Genomic DNA, 9,145 nt, shown 5'->3' on the forward strand with positions numbered 1-9,145 from the left:
TTGTGCCTGAAGTGTTGTATTCATGATTTCTTCTATGTCTAATGCTAGATAACTGTCATATTATCTCTGGATTAAACAATTGAATGTATCAGTGAGTGGGTCACTCAGGTTTCTTCTGTATCTAATGCAAGATAACTGTCATCTTATCTCTGCATTGATAGATTAGATTATATCGTGGTTCTGAAGGCTGACAAAGGAAGGGTTGTTATCATCCTTAACAGGGATGATTACCGCAAGAAGATGTTAGATCATCTCTACAATAGTGGCAGTTATAAATAGCTGCCCAAGAACCCTCTAAAGAAAATTTCTAAGGCTGTGGCTCTTGCCATTAAGTCTAGTAGCTCTGTGAGTTCCCTATGCCATAAACTCATTGAGAGCAGTCCCATTACTCCTAGGATTTATGGGTTGCCAAAGATTCACAAAGAAGGGGCTCCCCTGAGGCCTATTGTCAACACCATTGGTGGTTCGACCTACCTTCTAGCTAAGTTCCTTGCCCTTAAACTTAAGCCCTTAGTTGGCCGTACAGAGTCCTTCGTAAAAGACTCTGCATCCTTCATTAAAGAGCTTAAGGACATAAAGCTTGACCCTGAGGACATTCTCGTCAGCTTTGATGTGGTCTCCCTTTACACTTGTATCCCTATAAGGGAGGCCTTGGAAGTGATCTATCACCTAACTGATCCCGATACCGCTCAGCTAGTTGAGATCTGTCTTACTTCCACTTCTTTCTGTTTTGAGGGTGAGTTTTTTTAACAGACCTGTGGTGTTGCCATGGGCTCACCTCTATCCCCTATTGTTGCTAATATTTTTATGGAAAATTTTGAAGCCAAAGCTTTAGCCTCGACCCGTCTCCTACCAAAGCTATGGAAAAGGTATGTAGATGACACTAATGTCATCTAGTCCCATGGCTAAGAGGAGTTGGATCTCTTCTTCAATCACCTCAATTGTCAGTCCTCTGCCATTAAGTTCACCATGGAAAAAGAAGTCAATGGTTGCCTCCCCTTCCTTGATATTCTTATCTCTAAGAATAATGACGGTTCCCTCTCCCACTCAATATTTCGGAAGAAAATGCATACTGAGCATTATCTTCATGCCAATTCCCATCATTTCCCCGCTCAAAAATTGGGTGTTCTTAAGACCCTCGCTACTCGTGCCCTTAGGATTTCTGATAATAAGAGCTTCGATCAGGAGAAATCCCATCTCCTTAATGTCTTTATGGAGAACGACTATAGTAGACGCCTTGGTCAAAAGGCTTTCCTTAAAGCCTCCAAGAATTCTGTAATTAAAAAAGAACCTAAAGAGCATCTCCTAGGTTTCCATCTTCCCTATGTCCAGGGAACCATGGATAAGATTGCTTGGATTCTTAAGAAGTATAATATTCCCTCAACCTTTAGGCCCCTCAACACCATTCGTAAATCCCTCCAATCGGTGAAGGATCCTGTTGACCCTAAGGACATGAAGGGTTTCTACATGATTCCTTGTTCTTGTGGGACCCCTTATATCGGGGAAACATGGCGCTCCATCCATCAGAGGATCAACAAACATGTAGCTAAACTAAGGCATGGGAGAACCAAGTCTTCAGCGTTAGCAGAGCATGCAAAAACGACCAAGCATCATGTTTGTATTGAGGAGGCCAAGGTTATTGCCAAGGTTGCGCAGTTCCATCACCGCAAATTCAGGGAAGCTATTGAAATTGAAAGAAGGCCAAACAATCTCAATAGAGATGATGACTGGAAGATCAGTAGTTGTTGGATCCCTACCCTTTCTTCCTAGTCATGCCTTCCCCTCCCTCCCCCCCCCCCCCCCCCCCCCCCCTCTCCTCCCTTGTTTGACCTTTTCGAGCTTTCTAGGTTTCCTTGTATTTCCTTGTATTATCCTGTATCCTTCTCCATTGAGCCCTGACTTTTCTATCCTCCTAGGTTTCTCCTTTGGTTAATTTATTTTATTAATTGTCCTATTCTTGACCTTCTTGTATTTAGAATTTTGTCTCTTGTTCTAATATTTTTAATAGTACCATATCAATAATATCTTAATATTATCAATCCAAGCTTGTACTAACATCCCTAGATCCATTAGATGACTTTACTTATAGTTTTGATATTATGTTTTTTACCCTTACCTTAATAAATGTATATATACAAATAAATAAAAATAAAAATAAATTTTTTAACTAATGTTTAATAATAATTTATTAATTCCATTTTATTATTAGTTATATTAAATCACTATTAATATAAAAATAAAAATAAAAAAATAACAACCTAGATTGACTATATCCTTTCCCTATTGGTTTTAAATGATTAAATTCATTAAAAAGAATTAAATAAATTAACTTAATAACCAAATAAAATTTTAAAGTAACCCATTTACTTGACCAAGATTGATTATATCTTATCCCTATTTGATTTAAATGATTAAATAAATTAAAAAGAATTGAATAAATTAATTTAATAACCAAATTTATAAATAAAAGGAAATAGAATAAGATTCAATTATATAATATATTATAATATATAAATTATTGAATTATTTATTAAGATGGAAATTGGTTACTTTGACTATAATTAACATTATAATATTATTATATAATCTAGCCTTTTTTTATATAGCTGTTAATGGTCACACTTAGTCGTTTGGAAGATCTGCTCTCCCTATTTAACTTGCAGCCATGATCTGACTCCTCAACTTGTCCTGACAATGAACCACACTAGTTGGTTCGAAATGCGTAAACAAAGGTTTTCTACATGTGATTTACGCCGAAACTCTTCTTAAAAAATGTTATGGTTCACAAAAGCCTCAATTCAACAATAGATTAGATTTGCAATTTTCTTTACTAGTTGCAGCTGGCCATCATACATTCTATATGCATCTGTTGGTGTGGTTAGTATTCTTCATCCATTTACTTAATTCCAAAATTGTTGAGCATTGGTGGTCTAAAGCCTTGTAGTCTGAGGGTGTTCATGCATGTCTAGAGTGAAAATAGAGTAGAAGTGGTGATCTGGCTTGAACCAAACCATCACCCATCCCAATAAGTTCCTATAACCATATTGAAGATTATATGTTACCAGGCATCTCTGAGCTACAACCTAGAAGAGTTTCTTGGAGCCCTAACATAATTGGCGCCGTTGGCGGGGAGAGGAGATTGAAGCTCAGCTTCCCTGGGAGAATGACACAGATCCAACTTTGATGATAGACAAAGTCTGGACACATTTTCGGTTGTAATCATCTATCTGGTGACTCTTCTGGAAGTCGAACCTCTTGGAAACTCCACATCATAGTTCTAGCTCAGTTTGTGAGGCATACTTGGAGAAATCCTCATAAGTCATCAGTTGACCCAGTACCTGACCCTGAAAAGATTATCAAAGGAAGAAAGATACCACAGAAACGAGCATCAGGATCAAGTAAACCTAAACAAACTTATGCATCTCTGCAAGAAAGGCTTGTAACAGAGCACATACATGTTGACAATATAGCCTCTAGCACTAACAGTGAAGAAAAATTTTCAGAAATTCATAAAGGTCCTTATTCTTTAGGTCCTCCTTTGGATTTTAGCCAAAAGGAAACCTCCCCTCCTATCCATCATATTCCTTTAACCCTGTCAGTCGTTTCTCAACTCCCTACCTTTCAGACTACCAGCACTCTTTCATCTACCCCAGCCATGGCAGGCCCATAAGCACCCACCAAAATGGAAAGAATCATAGCCGCTAGGTATGGACCCTTGGTATTTCCTACTCCTTTGAATACCATGCCTACAGGGGAATATCAGAATTACATGCCTAATTTCACTGGGACAGAAGGAGTCACAACAGAAGAACATCTTGAGGCATTCTGTAGCTATTCTGATAACCTAGATATTAGTGAAGATGATGTATGGATGAGAGTATTCGTCCAAAGCCTAGATGGAGAGGCTAGAAAATGGTTCAGAGAGTTGACCTCTAGGTCTATAATAGACATTGAGGCCTTAGATGATGTGTTCCTACAACATTGGGGGGATAAGAAAGATCTGCTCTATTATCATACTGAGTTCGGCAACCTAAAAAGGGAAAATGGGGAGTCATTGTTCGATTTCAATAAAAGGTTCAACAACATGTATAACAAGATACTAGCTGAAGTGAAACCCACCCCTACCTCTGCTAAGCTCACCTATGCCAATGCCTTCGATTTTGATTTCTGGCTACTATTAAGGGAGAGAAGATGTGCTTCTTTGGCTTAAATGTAGGATGCAGCCTTGGAAGTAGAGTCCAACATCATGGCTGCAGAGAGACTCAAGGGACATGTTGATCAAAGGAGAAAGAGGGGTGAATCTTCCTCATCTTCAGACCCCAAGTTAGATAAGATGACCAAGATAATAGAGTCATTGGCCTCTGAAGTCTCTAAGCTAAAGATGGAACAACACTCTAGGAAAGGAAGAGCTCCTAATACCTTTGCTTTTAGAAATCCAAATCCATATAGAAGAGCAAATGAGCAGTTGCAGATTTTGCAAAGAAACAAAGATGCCAAAGAAGACCAAAGGGTGAAGCCCCCTTTTCAAAATGTAGTCATGGAAGAAGAGAAGTTTGAAGAAAATGATGAGATCCATTGTATGGAAGACAAAGGATGTGCCCCCTTTTTGACCTTAGCTGCCTATCAGAAGTCATTATTAAATGACAAGATCAGCCAAGAGTGGGACGGTGATGCTGTTCTACAAGCTGAAGATTAGCAAAGATATAATCCAAGGTCTATGATGAATAATGTCAAAGAAACTCCTGTTCATAGAGCTGTTGTCCCTACAGAACAACAAGCTAATAAGAAGGAGAAACCAACAGTTGATCCTATCATCCTCAAAGCTCTAGCCATAGAGGTAAGAGGCCTTGACAAGTCCCCTTCTTCTTCTTTCAGCTTTCAAACAAAAATCCAGAAGCCAAGAATACCTATGTCCCTGATTGAACTAGTGAAGAATGAGTCCTTCAAGAAATCTATCCTTGAAGATCTTGAGCCTAAAACCATCCAAGCTTCCAATGACTATGTGAATTTGAAAAATGATCAACCAGCTGTTATTCCCAACCCAGTGATAAAAAATTGTGAAGACAACCCCTCATCATTCTATGTTCCTTTGTCTATTCATGATAAAATCCTTCATAATTGTCCGCTGGACATAGGTGCCAGCCATGATTCAATGCCCAAGGCTGTCATAGATAAGCTCGGTCCTGACATTACCAAGTCCTATCAGTTGGATTCTATGCAGCTTAAAAAGCTAGTTTTCCAGATCACGAAGGAGGAAGGCCCACAAATTTGGGACATGTTCTTTGAAGGGGCTTGCTCTAAGGAAGCTACAGGAGTAGGTGAAGTCCTTGTGTCCCCCACAAAAGAATGCATTGATTCACCTTTTATATCAACTTTTCAGGTAACAAACATAACAGAGTATGAAGCAGACTTTATCATTCAGCAAGTGTACAAACCTTCCAAGCAAAACATCCAAGGCTGAAAGCATACAGAGATGAGGTGAAATATAGACCATCTTTGCCTGATAATGTCAAATCCTGGAAAGTTTTCAAAGTAGAGGATCAAATCAATAGGCTTTTACAAGTCTTTGATGAATTGGCTGATATGCACAGTAAACAAGAGGAAGAAACCTTTCATAGAAAGGTAAAAAGGGTCAAATTTAGTTTGGTGACTGTTTTCTCAAGAGCAATGCATTAAAGGAAGGAGGAGATGTTTTTGATGGCCCATTCAATGAGTTGTTCTTCGAACTTTATTTCAGTTAAGGCTTTCAAGCCTTGGTATTGTAAATATGTTGTTTTCAGTTCTATTTCATACTAGTCAGACTCCATGCCCAATGGAACACTATGTGGTAGGTTAATCTTTTTGTTTACTGGAAAGGCAGTGGTCTATAGTTCTTGAAACCTCATAGGGAGGCTTTCATCCCTAGAAGGAGCCAGTGTTGGCCTTGAGGTGCAGCACTGACATTTTGAAGGCTAAAGTAAGAACACGGTCTACTTTGCTGTCCCAACGAGGGCCCCACCTGGGCCATTACCCACTTTATTCACTCTTCCACTCACATATCATTCCACTCCTTTCCTAACCCGACCTTCACATCCTGACGAAACCCTCTTTCGCCTTAGCCTTAAGAAAATTAACCCAAACCCCCTGCAAAACCTTACCTTTCTGTCATACGCACCCTCTACACATTTCCCGAGGATGTCCTGTACCATCACATCCTTCTGCTGTTGACTTCACCCTGCCAGATCTAACGGCCCTCACTCATATCGCACGGGCAACTCGTCAAAGGAATACCCACTCGATAAAGGATATTTTTCTCTCTCTTTCGTTGCGACGGGTCATCTGCTGAATGGAATCAGGTGGACTCCACCATTTACCACTTACAGCTCAATGAGTGCCCAATATAAATCATAACCACCCAAACCAAACCACCTCTATGTGTTATCGTCTGCGCACCTCCTTCACCCGATAACCGTTTGATCTATCGGTCGGAAGATCCAACGACCTAGACATGTTCCGCTCTCGCCACAACCACTAGCCTCCAAAAAGCGATCCCCACCACACACCTCCCTCGATCCGATGGCCACTATTCATGATCACTCATAAATGTTCATCTGCCCATGCACTCCATACCCGACATCCTGTCTGTTACGCAAAGAAGAAGATGTCCAACTTTGTTAGTCTGGTGAAAGTCTGACCATGAAATTGAATTAAAAGAAGAAGCATGGCCAGAGGAGAAAAGAACACAGCACGACTCAACAACCGAATTAAACAGTCATGAAAATCCACTACCATGATCAATCCGACCATCTGGAGGACAACACGGTACTAGAACTGATCAGGTTTTCGTAGTGGAGAAAGAAACTATGTCCAAAGACGCTATCAGACAGTTAATGGTAGTTGGTGGTCAATTAAGACGCCTCCATCCCTAAACGGATAAGGGTCATTGTAATGATAGATTATAAATAGTCGGAAGGAAGATGTAATCAGGGTTGGCAATTGTGTTTTGGTTCAACTTCTGGAGACTATAGATATTCTGTAACTTGCAGTGTCTCATCTTCATTTTCAGAAATGCAAGCTTCTTTTGTTGTTAATTACTTAATGCCCATTTCTCCTTTGTTCTAAGCTTGTGCCTGAAGTGTTGTATTCATGATTTATTCTATGTCTAATGCTAGATAACTGTCATCTTATCTCTGGATTAGAAAATTGAATGTATCAGTGAGTGAGTCACTCAGGTTTCTTCTATATCTAATGCAAGATAATTGTCATCTTATCTCTGCATTGATAGATTAGATTTGCAAGTTTCTTTACTAGTTACAGCTGGCCATCATACATTCTGTATGCATCTATTGGTGTGGTTAGTATTCTTTGTCTATTCACCTAATTCCCAAATTGTTGAGCATTGGTGGTCTAAAGCCTTGTAATATGAGGGTGTTCATGCATGTCTGGAGTGAAAATAGAGTAGAAGTGATTATCTGGCTTGAACCAAACCATCACCCATCCCAATAAGTTCCTAGAACCATATTGAAGATTATATGTTACCAGGTATCTCTGAGCTACAACCTAGGAGAGTTTCCTGGAGGCCTAACAATTCCTAATAGATATAAACCACTCATTTTAACTCCTACACTCCGTGCTTTCCCTAACAATTATTACCAGCATCTCCCTAGGTTTGACGGAGAGAATGGTATCACTGCTCAAAAACATATTCAAGGTTTTGAGAATTATCTAGACATATTTGAAATTGATGAAGATGATGTTATTATCAGGCTTTTTTCTCTTTCTTTGCAAAGTAGAGTAAAGAGTTGGTTCAAGAATTTACCTAATGCAAGCATCTCAAATTTCCAACAGTTTGTCAAAATTTTCCTTGATAGATCGATAATCAAAGTCAATCTTCTTGTAATCATAGAAGAATATAATCAGTTAAAAAGACAGCCAGATGAAACAATACAACAATTTTCAGACAGATTTAATCAAGTCTATTATTCATTGCCATGAAATATAAGACCTCCCCCTGATTAAGCTCTTTTGCATTACCCAAGAGCATTTGATCCAGAGATAGAAACCCCTCAACGCTGGAACAAATGAAAAACATGGCAGTAGATGTAGAAGTTAATCTGCAAATTAGAAGAGAAAAGTTGAAAGCAGAAGTAGAGGAAAACAACACTACAGAGGAAAAACTCGACATTTTGATGAAGAAAACAGAGGAAAGGATGCAGAAGATCACCATGAAAGATGAATTTTTTGCTCAAAATCACCATGACACATTTATTCCACAACAAGAAGAGATTGAGAATCATGAACAAATTCCTACTAATTCCAACTACCATAGATCAGAAGATAGATTCATAAAGCAATATGTGGAGGAGAAATCTCCTGATCTAATGTGTATGTTTGATGACATTACTTCTTTTGATGATTTGCCCAAATATGATTAGTATGATGATAATTATGTTCTTCAAATCCAAACTAACTTTATAGAGCAATCAAAAGCTAGTTTGGGGAATAAGGAAATTCAGTTTCAGTGGCTTGAAAATAGTGATCATTTTATCCATATCAGCTATGAAAGTGAAGAAGAAAGTGCAGAAAATTTGGAAATAACTGAAAATTTTGAATCATTTCAGTTTTTAAAGGAAATGTGGTATAACATCTCTAAAGAAAAGGATGAGCAACTTGTAGAAATCTATGAAGTTCCGTTCAAACCTATGAGTAATAATTTGCAGCAATCCTTCCTAGTTTTTCACTCTCCCATAACTAATGTGTTGGATAGTGAATGCAATCAAAATTTTTCTTTATTAACTAAAAATCAAATTCAAGATCAAGATGATAAAGATTTCATCAGTCAAACATTTCAATCAGAAGAAATATCATCACAAAGCTTGTTTGAAAATATGTAGGGTGATAAAGGTGAAAGTGATATTTCAGTTTCATGGCCTGGAGGCCATCCACAACAGACGTACAATTGCTTAAATCAGTTCAAAAATAGTGTGTATATTTTGGAAGATGCTTTTGTACAGTTTCTAGTGTCAACAAAGGAAATCAAGTATTTCCTTATCTTCTCATTTGTTGACAAGGTTATAATTGGCTTTAGAATCTCAGTTTGAATCACAGACCAGCACAAGCAGCAAAATTCACCAATGTATATGATGCTTGAATTGTTGCATTGGCT

This window comes from Pinus tabuliformis, chromosome 9 (genome assembly GCF_031772625.1).
Source record: "Pinus tabuliformis cultivar Carrire ecotype Pingquan chromosome 9, CPIR1, whole genome shotgun sequence".
Lineage (NCBI taxonomy): Eukaryota > Viridiplantae > Streptophyta > Pinopsida > Pinales > Pinaceae > Pinus > Pinus tabuliformis.